A 14987-nucleotide genomic window follows, 5' to 3' on the forward strand; every position below is an offset into this window, starting at 1 on the left:
GGGGTATTTATATTTCTTTTCCCCCTGTCTACATATTTCAAATGAAACTCATTTTCAAATAGATTTTTTATTTTGTCAGGCTTGATTCATTTCAATACTAATAATTTAATAATATGCTATTCCATTCATTTGTTCTCTCTGTACTTATATCTACCTTGAGTCAATTTATGAAATGTCTATCCAATAACAAGAAGAAACAAAGAACATTTATGGATTTGTAGGCACTTGTAATAATTATCACATCATTATAGCGAATGTAAAATCTCTCTTTCAACAAGGCTACTCTGAAAAAATAATAGCGTATTATTGAATTTGGAAATGCTTATTTCTAAGTATAATTGTGTGAAAAGGAAAGAAAGAAAGAACGAGACACTGCGAGTGAAAGGTTAGAATTGTTATATTATCACCTCAGAAATCCATTTGTTGGTCCAAACGGAACATGATGTTATGACAGGGTATCAGATGATTGAAACCGAAAGGTAAAAACTGAAATCTGTTCTATGTGTGACAGTATAATGACAGGTATGCTGCTTCATGTCATGATGCTTTTATTCCATATAATGGTATTGACAGATGGACTTTAAGATGAAACTATGAATAAATCCATCTAAAGAATTGGAAATGACATGCTTCTTTATTTAAAGGAAAGCACCTATAATTTATTATACAGCATTACGTTTGTAAGTAATAAATGCTTAATGCTTTCAGTAAACCTCTGTAAGTAATTATTTTAGCACTTTTGACTTCATAGAGTACCCACCTACTCAACTTCCTGGATATTGATCGCACGAATACAGTATGGGTGCCACAAATGTCATCCGATGCCCCATAAGCATACCTGTGAACTCTCCGGGTTTGACCCGGAGATTGCCGAGTGAAGCACCGCTTCTCCGTGTCGCGAGAGCGGGGTCTTGACACGCCCCTCTCCACGCCCATTTTCCCTTTAAATGGGGGTGTTTCCCTCTGCCATCAGCGGGAACGCCCTCAACATCAGCGTGAGCGCCCCCCCAACCTCAGGGGACCTCGCACCTCGCACTGACGTCAGGGGGACCTCCCACTGATGTCAGCGGGAACGCCCCCGACATCAGCGAGACATCCCACTGACGTCAGTTGGAACTCCCACTGATGTCACGGGACCGCCCGCTGACATCAGTGGCCACATCCCGCAAGGGAAGGCTCTGGGTAGCCCAAAAGTTCCTAGGTATGCCCATAAGCAAGTCACTTAATATCAAAAAGCTGCAAAACATGGCTTTATTGTTGACGATCCGGCCCTGCATATTGGGTGCCTAACATTAGCGCAGGCTGGTGTTATTCCGTGACGTCTGAATTCCAACCGAGGCAACACTTACGTATAGTGAACATGGACACCCATGAAAAACCTTAGTTAAAGTAAAAGAACAGGAAAACCTATTAACAAGAACATTGCATAGTTACCCCACTAACAAGATACCTATAAGTGATTAGCTAACATGCTTAACCAGTTAACTTAACCAATCTGTTTCTTTTGTGAGTGCTTACTAACTTGTAGTAGCAGTTACTTATGGAAAGCTGTTTGACATCTCCCTGTATCATATTTACAGCTATAATATTTCTTGTGTTGCAAAGTTGTGTAAATTAAAACTAAGATTTTCTATTGTTATGATAATTCAGAGGTATGGTACAGAAATGTTAAGATTCTAGCTAAATAAAATCAAAAACTTCTTTTAGATGCTGGTATAAAAACCCTATACGGGATCAGGTATTTATACATTTGTTTTTTTATTATATTGGGAAGAGAATGGGAAAAAAACCATATAGTGCGCCATTAATAGAAAGAGACTGATCTTACTTGCAGGCTGATATTTTTTTTCAAGAATAGCCTTTTAAGTAACATTCTCATGGTAAATTGACATTTATTAATGAAAAAATTTAATAATAATCAGTGAGACTAAAAAAAATTCTCTGGAAAAACCATGTAGAATGAAATGCAAAACAAGGTTTGTCTAGAGTTCTCCTCAATAGTAAAGATCAGTTTAGGTGTAGACATCCTTCCACATACTTTTTATTGACAAAGTTCATGAAGTGCAACATTACATGAAGAGATGCTGATTCCCTTCCGCAGATAAGGTTTGCTGTTGATGAATCTTACATGTGACCTTAAATTTGAGATTCTTCTAATGTTGAACATTGAGAGGAGAGCTTCGTGGGGCAGGAAAGGAAGACCTCCGGCCTTTTTTAGATGTATGCATGTTCTTTCTTGGACTGTGGTGGTTTTCTTGCTTTCTTTTTGGAAAATAAATTAGCTTTTTTTTTGTTCTAGTCCAGCCCTTTGGGTGAGGTTAGACAGAAATGCAAAGGAATATTTTTTTATACCATAAAGGAACTACAATTTGAGACTTTGCTGTGCAGTGATTTTACTTGCATCTTAAAGTGGTAATAACAACCAAACGTCCAGGCTGCCTCCACTACCAAAAAGTTGAGCGGTCGGGGACCTAGTTCCACTGTGACATTTCCAATGTGTACACAAACTATATCAATTGAATAAACACATTTGTTATAAAGAAATTCAATACCATTTTAGAGTAAAATACTATTAAAGCCCTAACCCACAGTTGACATTATGGAAATATATCCACCACCTACCAACCAAAATGTTGGGCTGGTGAGAAAAAAATATAAAGTGCAAAAAAGGGCATAATATTATATACTCTGCTATGCCTATGGGACTCCTTGATGTTGCATTCCTGTGAAGCAAGCATATGTGTAATAAAAATCATCCGTGTTGAAGCCAAATCTCATTGACCATTCTAAGTTTTTATGAGAATTGTGGACTGATATGTAATTGGAACATCTGAAACTGCCGTGGGGTTATCATGAAAATAAAATCACACAAGACAACAGTATGTGATTATCCTCGTTTAAAGCAAATACATTTATAGGAGAGCCAAATATGAAAAATGTTGCCAACACGATCAGGTTATTATATACTGTGAGTGCTCTGTGTGCAAGTGGTTTTCAGATTGTTGTTCTGCGTGGCTTTTTGTCTCTCTCCTATCAACACTATATGTTATAATGCCAGATTTGTGTTTTTATTTTGTTGATTGTTAATTGATTGCTTGCTGCTTGTGTTCATCAATTAGTAGCATTGGCAAGAAGAATCTGCCTTTATCTGGCATAAAGGATATAGTTACTGTACATTTTCTGTTTTATTACTTTCTTCATAGAACACAATATACCCAGCATATCATAAAATTAACCAGATGCATAGATACTATCTTACTAATCTGTAATGGCCCATTGGATGTTTTTTGTTCATTTGTTGTATAAATGAATAACAACAATATAGGATTCCAATTTACACCAGTAATTAGTCAGGATGAGCTGCTATTTTTAGATTTGAAAGCAATGAAAAGCCCTACGGGTTAGTTTAGAACCACACTATTTCGCAAAGAAACTGCCTCCAATAGCTTATTAGAAGCTTTTAGTTACCATTCAGAACCCCTCAAATGTAGGATTCTAATAGGCCAACATTTAGGTCTCTTACATGATTGTTTTACCTTCGATGATTTTACAACGCAAGCAAAAACTCTTCAACAACATTCTAGAACATATCTAAAGTTTATAAATCAGTATAATCAGCAAAGTAAATAGGAAAGCCATACACTATGATTGGAATGTTGAACACTAATATGTGTTGTAATTGACAGATACGTTTGAGAGACTCTTGGATGGTTCTACCGGTATGGAGTCCTTTTTATGAATGACAATACACTGGACATTGATTTAACCTACACACAGGACAATTCATTAGGAAAAAAAGTGTATCTTTCAGGCTGCTCACCGCCACACTCGACACTCCAACAATCCCTCAGTCAGGAGTGTCAACCTGAACACACTCCCGGGGACAGGTGTCCGGGCCCATGGCACCTCTCCAAACCACACAAAAAGCAACACAATTATATTACATTACATGTATTTATAAAGTGCCAGCAGATTCCGTATCGCTTTGCAATCAGAGTCAGTATGATAAATTTAAAATCTCAAACTTAAATCTCTGCTTAAAGAACATTAGTATTTATAGGCAACAGTATAATTTATAGAAAGCTGTATTTTAACGCTCTACATTTTTTTGTTCTGATTTTATTAATACATTTTTAGTGTATTTTTCATAAAAGTTAAGTTTTCATTCAGTAATTCTGGTTAGTTTTGTTACAAAAAGTAGTAGAAGCAATGAGATGAAAGAAGAGCTACAAGTCACATATAGTAGAGGTCAAGGAGAAGGTATGTATGCTAAACAAATGACGTACTTTACTGAAGTCACTCCTCTATGGAGATATATAACTTCTTCTATAGCTTCAAAACATTAAATTGAGCTATTTTCTTATATCATCTTATACAATGATAGTGCTTTGTGATAAAGAGAAAATGAGACAGGGAAGCTGAACAGATGGAAGTGGTTTCCATGGCAACGACAACATAGTGAAGGCTCTCCTGAATTCCCTCCTCTGACTTTTTCATGTGATTTTCTAATTTAGCAACTGGATGCTATAAGCAGTAAATGCATCCTCCAAATACAAATTGGATTTATTGAAGTATGTGTCAGGAGAATAACTGCACCATGTACCTCTGCCAACTGACACTTAGTTGGTGTACTTAACCATTTCATTTTCTGCGCTTTTAATTTTCTAGACTACAACGTACAAATTAAGCAGATTTCTTATTTTGCTCTTGTATTCTTTTAACGTTTCTCATTTTGAAATGTTTGCAGATACACGCCTGGCATATGGGTAGAGTATTCTGCAAGAAACGGCTGCATTGTGGGCAATATATTATATTGTGTCACCTCTTGAACCTATTTTTTTCTTTTTTTTATAAAAATGTCACAAAGAAAGAGAGGATAGAAAATGCTGATACAGTAGCGGACTGCCATGGTTAGGCTGCGACAGGCCATCTCCTACCCTGGCAAGTCAGTGCCTTCTTCCTTGGGTCCCCTTGTAACAGGCTGCAACATCCCAGCGGCCATCTTCATCTGACCTTTTCATGTGAACCCTTCCAGACTCGGCGTTTCCACCTACGCCTTCTTCTCCACACTCTGCTTTTGCCTACTGTGGGTGGTATTTACATAGCACCACCTCTCAGTGGGTAAGTGCATAACTGTGACTCCCTCCTCCTTATCACCCCGGACTGGGTGGGTAATTGTACTCAAATGCATAGTATTAGAATTTTACCTATGCTATTTAATAGCTCTCTTTTTATGTATAATTGTGGGAAGTCATGGTCAAACAGCTGTGCAATGTATCAGCCTTAATTAATATAATTCCTCTTCTAGTACCATTTCCACAATAGAAGACAAACCAGAGGCAACTGAAGATGTGAAGGTATAAAAGTAAAAGTATATAACAGTATATCCATTCTATGATCAATACGGATCTTGGTATAACGTTTGTCCAGTGTTGCTTTTTATTAAGTCTAAATTCTAAAACCGTTATAAAGTAAGAAATTCAGAATGTGTAAAGTATGCTTCAGTGCTAATAATATGTCGTGTAATCAGGGTGCCCAAAGTGCTTAACCTGTTACATGGTACAATACATAGCATAGATCAAAAGAAAAATAAAGACAGATAAGATAAATTTTATGAAAAAAAGTTAGTATTTACTTTTTTTTAGTCTTAATTACCTTCATAATCTTTGCTCAAAGTTTCACACGCCATTATTCCCATGTTATTTCAAACCTATGGCATGTAAAGGTTTGGTTGTTCACACTTTGTACGTTACATGATTTCCTGATTTGTATTTGTAGTTTGCATTAATAGAAATCAGGTTATATTCCCAGTTTAATTTATGAAATATTGATTAAATCTGTGCGCCTGACTCCTCCAAACATTGTCCATAATTGCTTGAGTGCTGGAAAGTAATTCCCTGCTCGGCTAACAATAATATAGAACTTCAACACTTCGATTAAAGTCTCAAAGGTCTATGTAATTGTATTGTTTCTCGCAGTGATTTATTTTATTGGGTTTAGAATTATAGTTTTAAGTTCACAAATATTACAAAAGGGAGTTGTATTCTAAGTTGGTTTCTATGCTATTTGGATTTATATGACAAAGAAACATATTAGAAACATAAAAAAACCACAGGGCCCTGGTGCAGAAAATTGCCCCAGGCCTCCCAAATTCAACAGCTGGTCTGTGCCATCATTGCCCCCAAACAACTTGTCTATGTGTTCTTTGCCCCTTGCCCCCTTCCAACATAAACTCTGGCACACATATAAACACACTTTGTCAGGACTCGGGTGATCAGGTCGGGTAGGAGCCCATGTGCAGGCGATACTTGGGGTTCGGTCTGTAACCCACGATGCAGGATTATACAAACAAAGACACCACAAGCAGAAATCTAAATAATGCAATGTATTGTATGTATATAACAGGACAAGCATATAAGGGTTATACAGTCTGTAAGCAAGAAACCGGACATATGGCAGGATAAATAAATACCGGTAATAAGTCTTTTGGCAGGGAGCCCGCTTGGAAGGGCATGAAAAGTCACAGAGCCTGCTTGGAAGGGCACGAGAGGCACAGAGCCCACTTGGAAGGGAATGAAAGGCAGAGAGCCCGCTTGGAAGGGCACGAAAGGCAGAGAGCCCGCTTGGAAGGGCACGAAAGGCACAGAGCCCGCTTAGAAGGGCACGAAAGGCACAGAGCCCGCTTAGAAGGGCACGAAAGGCACAGAGCCCGCTTGGAAGGGCACGAAAGGCACAGAGCCCGCTTAGAAGGGTACGAAAGGCAGGGAATCCCGTTGATCAGGACACAAAGCAGGTAACCAGGAATGGTACAGGTGCAGAGCCACAGCAGAAAGGTCCACAGACTTCAATACAACGGCCATGACTGAAGGGCAGGGCAAGTTCATAAAGGCAGGGTAATCCAGGTAACAAGGAACAGAACCGTTTTGACACTGCAGGAAATAATGGTAAATGTAAAAAGGTTTCCAGGTGTCCAGACCCTCCTGTAAGTTCTGATGATCACAGTTCAGGACTGCTTGCTGATCACTCTTTGGTGATCAAACTGAAAAGAGAAACAGTGTTTCTCCCTCTTAAAAAATAGTTTAAAAAATTCAAAATTAAACATTTCAAAAATAGTAAAAAAATTAATACTTCAACAGACTCCAGTGATCTCACAAGACATCATAAGAGGTACCAAAACAATAATAATAAAAAACTAAATAAAATTAAGAACATTGTTTAAAAATAAAAAATATGAAGATTGGTGCAAAATCACAAAAACCTAGGGGCTCCCACTACAAAAATACTTAAAAAATTCTGTCTTCTTTCAAAAAACAACTTTTTTTTGCCCCCAATCCAAAGTTAAAAAATAATTTAAAAAAGTGTAGAATGTAAGAATGCATTTTGCTCCCTTACAATATTTTATAAAGTAAAAATCTCCTAAGTGCAAAAAACCCTAAGTAAAATTGCGAGAAAGTGTGTGTGTGTGGGGGTACTAATTTTTTGCTGTTTTACATTCAATTCATACTAAATGACAGACTATACAAAAAAAGTAATATTAAGAGAATATTAAGAGAAAGCCCCATTTGTCCTTGAAAAAAAAAGATACATAATTGGTGTAGGTACACTAAACATGGAAAGAGGGAATCGTGGGTGTACAAAAGTATGCTAAAATGGCAAAAAAACTCCCTTCACGAAGGGGTTACAAATAAGCATTAAATAAACATAGTAATAAAAACACAAGTGATAGACTTGACAGTTCCCTTTTAACCATTTTAAAGTAGTGAATCACATTCTCAGCAGCATTTACATTTGATTGTAGACTTACCGATAATCAATTATTTGCATTTGTACATTTTACTTGAAATGCTAGTTCTTTTAGGCAGTTTCTCAATAGAACACAAGATCACCTATCAATCATTAATGTTTCTTTTGAACTCAAATAATCATGCATTATTTATATTTCTGAAAGCTTTGTTGTGTTTTTGCCTGAATAAAGTACATTTACATACAATCTTTATTACTCAGTTTATTGGTCAACATTTCTTACAAAATCCTTTATGAATAAGAACTGCCATTAGTGCATGAAACAAATAAGGTACACTTTAAGTGGCACATATTTTCAAAATTAACTACATATGACTATATAAAATAAATGTATTGATAAATAAACATTAAATATATGATAATTACTATTACATCTATTGTCTAATAAACTTCGGAGACTAACACCCATTCATCCAAATACAGTATATATAAATAACAGACACAATCTGTCATTTTACAGGGTGGCTTTAATGACTGGATTGGTGTGTTCTCTAATACTGGATCACCAACAATGCATTATCTGTCACCCTTAGCATAGAGACTATATATATATATATATATATATATATATATATATAGTTTTATACTTACAAATCCCTGCCCTGTTTAATAATCAGTCATTATATACAGGTGTTATAGTTTCAGTTTTCAAGTCAACTAGATGAAAATATATATCATAGACTGTCATCAAAGTATTTGGTTAAGACACATTGAAGGTAGCAATTGGCAAACCTGAAGTTAAGGAAGGCTCATTGAGGACCACTACTTCTAAGCGATTCAATGGGATGTGGAGAGTATTAGTACATTTTTAATGTTGACCATCAAATATTTTGATTAAAAAAAAAAAAGTTGGCATATCAGGTACAACTAGAGAGAGAGGTTAAAACATAGTATTTCAATACTGGTACATATTTTAGAATAAAAAAATAACATAATTATTGTTTGAAAATGTAAGACTTTAATTTTATGGCAATTTCTAGAAATATAACTATACAGTTATAACATATAACATAACATATTATAGTTATAAGAAAGCTAACTCTGCGATGATCATACATATGACCGCAACATATACACTATATGACTATATGACATATACACTATTACTCCTAGTCGCTTCCACTTCACAATAACAGCACTTACAGTGGACTGGGGCAGATCTAGCAGGGCAGAAATTTCATAAACTGACGTGTGCTTGATTTTATACACCTGAAACTCCAAAACTTAACAATTATGAGGGTGTAAACATACTTTTGGTTAAATAATGTAGTTGTAAGAACGTTGTGCATATATATATATATATATATATATATATATATATATGTATATGTAACCACAACAGATATGTGACATATTAATACATTGTTAAACTGTTTGATATTTTTCTTTCATCTCATGGTTTTTTTGATCCGAGTGCATTGATTTTGATGGTGAAGAATTATAACTGATTAGATGACACGCCTGCAAAATGTTTACATGTATTTAAATGGAGAAAGAATATTATTTTGTTGAATTGTGTACTACTAGTTGAATAGCTTGCTAATTTTAGAGTGTGATCTGTTTTTTCTTGAAAAGTTTAGTTTGCCAACTGCTACTTGAATCAACAGTTGAGTCAATATAACATAATAAGCAGAAGGAAATAAGTCAAAACTGTCTAGTTGATGTTGGTGGACCCTGGCCTAAACTATGATAAATATCCTGTAAGTCTTTGATAAGAATTTAAAAGTAAAATGAAGTTGGTTGTTTGGGAAGATAAAGAATGATTTATCATGCAGGCTTGGCAGATAATATTATGTGTGTGAATTCATTGGTGGTTTTGTAATGTGAATATGCACATAATGTTCATAAATCAGACTAGTGTAAGCTACATAAATTACTTAGTTTTTTGTTCAGCATTAACTATATTAACATACAAGATATAAATAATCCTTCAGCTATTTTGAAATTTGTATATGAAAGTATTTAACTTGACAAAGTTTGAAATCTATTCCCTTGATAATGTCTAGTCTTTTCATGCCTGCTGTGTCCTTCCAAGTCCTGGAGTAATTTAGCATCATTCATCTAGAACGTTGTACTGTGTTGAGAATACAATAAAACAGCTGATACAATGTTTAAGATAGGCAAAACACCCATAAAACATGTCTGCTTAACAGATTTCATCAACTGACTTTTTCTTTTCAAATTTAAAGAATTTCACTTATTTTATCCTAATCTAGAATGTTTTTAGTGGGGGTAGTAATCTTTTCACAATGTCTGTGCTGTCTATCTAATAAAGGGGAATTATCTCAAAAAACACATGCATTTTAAATACATTGTTGTAAACCTGATAGTAGTATAGCATTGGATATAACTTTTTTTCACCTTGTTCTAATGAATATTGTTCATCTGCAGATGCAGATGCCATTGTAGGCAGTCATGGTATGTTTAGATTATGTTCCAAACTCAAACATTACATTGAACTGATTCTTTATGCCAATGCCAATCAAGTGCTTTTTACATCTGACATTAGTTAATCAGAGGATTCAACTGGACGACTAGGACATTCTGTTATTTACCACAAGCAGTATTATAAAAACTTGATGTATTTGTCTAGCAGATTTGTCACAAACTACCAGCTCATTAGCCATATAATTCCAAAAGGGACTGCCCCTCTATGATCCATGTTGTGGTGTTTGGCAAGCCTAAGTTTATGTCAAGAACAAAATCATACTGTATTTGTATCTTTTGATTACAGTGTCACGGGCCCTATGGTATACCTCTGTATTCTGTAAAGAGTCATCCTGCATTTAGCTAGGGTTCACATAACTGAATTCAAGATCACTCAGAACCCAACCCAGTGGGGTCTATTAACTAAGAAGCTGTGTCAGTAGCGTACCTAGCGGGGGGCGGGCCGCCCCGGGTGCCGCTCATCAGGGGGGTGCCACCACACTGGCACCCCTCCAGAGACGGACAGTATTGTCCGCCGCTAGAGGCTCGTTTGGGGAGATCAAGGATCTCCCTCTAACCGGCTTAAAGCCAATCAAGGGCGTGGGAGGTCTGTTAATGCAGACCTCCGATCCTGCTCCCGTGCGATGGACGCGGCAACCGATGCTGTGCATGGGGATTTGATGTCATATCCCGGCGCACAACACTGAAGCCACACCTTCCGCCTTCTGCACTCACTGCACCGGAAGTACACAGATGAAGAGTCAAGAGGAAGAACGAAAAGGAGGGGGAAAAGGAGCTGTAGTGGGAAAAGTGACAGTGACAGAGGAAAGGTAGGAAAACATTCAGTGAGAGTGACAATGGATTAGTAAATGTGAATTAGTAAATGTGTGAGAGTGATGGATGTTATGTAGGTGTGTGTGGGGGGATAGCTGTAATCACACTCCTACCATGCCCAGGTTCCAGCATGTACTGGCTGCCTGGGCATGATAGGAGTGTGATTGCTGTTAGCAAATATATATATATATATATATTTTGTTATTGATTTTTTTGTCCAATTTTGGTGTGTTAACCACACTTTTATTAAAAGTAAGTAACACACCAAAATTGGACCAAAAAAATCAATAACAATATTAACCCCTTCGCGACCTTTGCCGGTTCAGGACCGTCATAACAAGAAGGTCACTAAATGACCTTTGACGGTCCTGAACCGTCAAAAAATTAAATAAGCTTAGAAAGTGATCAAGGATCACTTTCTTCGCTTAAACGGCCTTGCTGCAATGCCTCGATGTCGAGGCATTCAGCAAGGCCGAGATCGGCATCGGGGGCCATGTCTGGCCCCTCCCCGGGGCGTCAACAGCCGCCATACATTGTATGGCGGCGGACGCCCGTTTTAAAAGCGTTTAGGAGGCGATCAACGATCGCCTCCTAAACTTAAATGGTGTCGCTGGAATGCCTCGATCAGGAGGCATCCAGCAACACCAAACACTTACCTCTGGGTGAGCTGTGACCGCTCCGGAGAGCGGTCACAGCCGCCGCTGCCGGTGATCTTCGCCATCAAGCAAGATGGCGGCGGCCCGGGAAATAAAACAATAAAGACGAAAAAGTTCGCTAGAGGGTCTCCAGACCCTCTAGAGAACTGGCTCCACTTGCTGGTTGAATACAGGTACTGCATTCAACCATGCAAGTCAATGGAGCCCAGCTTTCTAATCACTATGTGATTAGTAAAATATTCAAAAAAAATAAAAAGAAATAAAAAATGGAAAAAAATTTTTTGTAAAAATGTGCTAACATTTAAAAATAATTATGCAGTGATGTCACTAGATGAACCATCCAGTACCAGCAAAATGTGTAAAAAAAAATATAAAAAAAGTATTAAAAAAATAAAATTAAATTAAAAAATAAAGTTTATTATTTTGAGCAAGTGCTAAAATTTCTCAAAAATCTCAACAAAGAGTTAAAATAAAAGCACTTCAAATACCCAAGGGGTGTCTAATATATAAAAAAAATGGCTGATGGGGTAAATTGGAGTGGCCTAGCTCAAAGATAGGGCATAGGTACAGACTGACCAAAATGGAGAAAAAAAGCGCACTTCCCAAATGTGGCATTTTAAATCTGAAACAACCCGACAAACCCATGCATGTCGGGTATCACTGCACTCAGGAGATGTTCCTGAACACACATTGGCGTGTTTTTTGACAGTGGCATATACCAGGACCTGTATATCTATAACTAAAGTACAATTTGTGTGAAAAAAAAATAAAAAAAATTACTATTACAAAGTTTGACAAAGTGTAGTTCTATAATTGGTGCATGGAAAGGGTTAAAATAACAGCATTTGGAATACCCTGGGGTGTCTAGTTTTCAAAAATATATGGTTTGAATGGGTTAAATTGAGTTAACCGGCTTCAAAGATATTCCAAAGAGGAGAGGGAGGCACAATGACCAAATGACCACCTGAATTACGCATGCCCCAAAAGTAGCCTTTTACCAGCCAAACAATCTGACAAACCCATGCATGTGGGGTATCGCTGTACTCAGGAGATGTTGCTGAATACATATTGGGGTGTTGTTTGACAGTGACATATACCAGCACCTGTATATCTATAACTAAAGTACAATTTGTGTGGAAAAAAAATTCAAAAAAATTACTATTACAAAGTTTGACAAAGTGTAGTTGTATAATTGGTGCATGGAAAGGGTTAAAATAACAGCATTTGGAATACCCTGGGGTGTCTAGTTTTCAAAAATATATGGTTTGAATGGGTTAAATTGAGTTAACCGGCTTCAAAGATGTTCCAAAGAGGAGATGGAGGCAGACTGACCAGATTTGTTAAAAAAGATTTGGAAATCATAAAACGCTGCTTGTACTTATTGCTAAACTCAGGACAAGTAGTAGAATCTATTTAGCTACTTTTTTTACTTGCTTTTTTAGGTGAGTAAAAGATTTTTCAAATAAAAGTCATAAAATGTGTTTTTTTTTCAATTTTGCACCATGTATTTTTTTTTTTTTTTATAGTAAATAAGATGATACGATCAAAATAATGGTATCTGAAGAAAGCCCATCTTGTCCTGAAAAAAACAATATATAACTTATGTGGGTACACTAAATGGGTGAGGAGAAAATTACAGCTGAACACAAGCACCACAAAAGTATTAAAACAGCCTCGGTCCCACAGGGTACAAAACGAAAAATGAGCCCGGTCCTTAAGGGGTTAATATATATGATTGATAACAGCAATCACACTCCTATCATGCCAAGTCAGCCAGTACATGCAGGAATATGAGTATGCCTGGGCATGATAGGAGTCTGGTTGCTGTTAATCATTTTCCAAGATTGCTGCTGTTTGTCAACGTCTGGCTCAATGTCAATCTTTGCCTCAGTATATGGTGATAGGTGTTATGCTTGACAACAGTCAATGTTTGCCTCAGTATTTAATCATAACAGTTATGCTGTACCACCGTCAATGTCTGTGCCAGTATATAACGATAGAAGCCATGCAGTTTTAAAGTGTGTGTGGGGGGGCCACATACAGGATCCGCCCCAGGTATGCCCCTGAGTGGTATAGTAAAGGGGAAACTCTACTTATGAGTCTCAGTTTAAGATTGCATCCTGATAAAAGCAACTTGCAAAACAATGTGAATATTCACTAGCATTTGAGTTGTTTTTGAGTGTCCATAACTTACATTTTTGCCAGTTGCAGACAAGGGCATTCAAATTATATAAAGATTTCCTCACCTGAGAGATGTCCTCACCTGAAACTTTTAAATGTAGTAAAAGAAACATCTCGCCCACTACAAGTACTTAAAGTAATTAAACTAATAAAAACAAACTAAATGAACTGAAAAAAAATGTGTGTCCGAAGGACTGGAGGTGGTGATGATAACCTCTGTGCCCTTCCCCACCCATGGCGGAAATAATAAAAACAAAACGCAAGCATAGAGCCCTACTAATTTGTGGGGCACAGTATTATATTTTGTACTTATTAGGACAAGTTTGAAAAAAGAAATCAAAATAATTTTAAGAAAAAAAGGCATATAACCACTAGATGGAGCTAAGTGACTACAGCAATAGATGATTTTACATCTTGGCAACATATTAAAAATAATTTGTAAAATACATTACTCTAACATGCCTGTATGAATTTGTCTTTTTCATGAAAAGAAATGAAAGTGGAATTTTACTTATATAAGCTTTTTTTCATTAAGTCACAATTTTAAAATTGCCCTTTGTTACATAAAATTGATTTCTTTCCTTTCATTAGGTGTTTGATATCCATGTAATTGAATTTTTCTCTGCCAGATGTGATTCCATAAACTCATTGTCTAAGTTATTTGCAAGCTACATCTCATCATGTGCAGGATGCAACAATTTAACAGGCCAAATATAATGCTGCCTCCTTGCATCTTTCAATATTTTGATTTTACATTTTCTTTTATTTCCGTACTGGTCACTCTTGTCTTTGTTGATATATTTTATTGGGCTAGGTTTACGTTTCAAACTGAGCTACTAAAAGTATACAGAGCTGTATAAAAAAGTATTATTATTTACATGGTGGTGAGTTTAAGGATGGAATGTGGTATATTGGTTTGGAAAACGCAGGGTAGAATAATTTCAATGTAATGATAGATATATAAAGGGAGAACCTTAAAAATTCTATACAAAGTAACTGTACTCACACACACACACACACACACACAATCTCCCTCTTATAAACACAAACTCACTCAGGGCCAAACTGGGGGTGAAGGGGCGCCCT

The sequence above is a fragment of the Sceloporus occidentalis genome, unplaced genomic scaffold, assembly GCF_023333645.1.
Source record: "Sceloporus occidentalis isolate IW3139 unplaced genomic scaffold, rSceOcc1.0.p SCAF_195, whole genome shotgun sequence".
In the NCBI taxonomy this organism is placed as follows: Eukaryota; Metazoa; Chordata; class Lepidosauria; order Squamata; family Phrynosomatidae; genus Sceloporus; species Sceloporus occidentalis.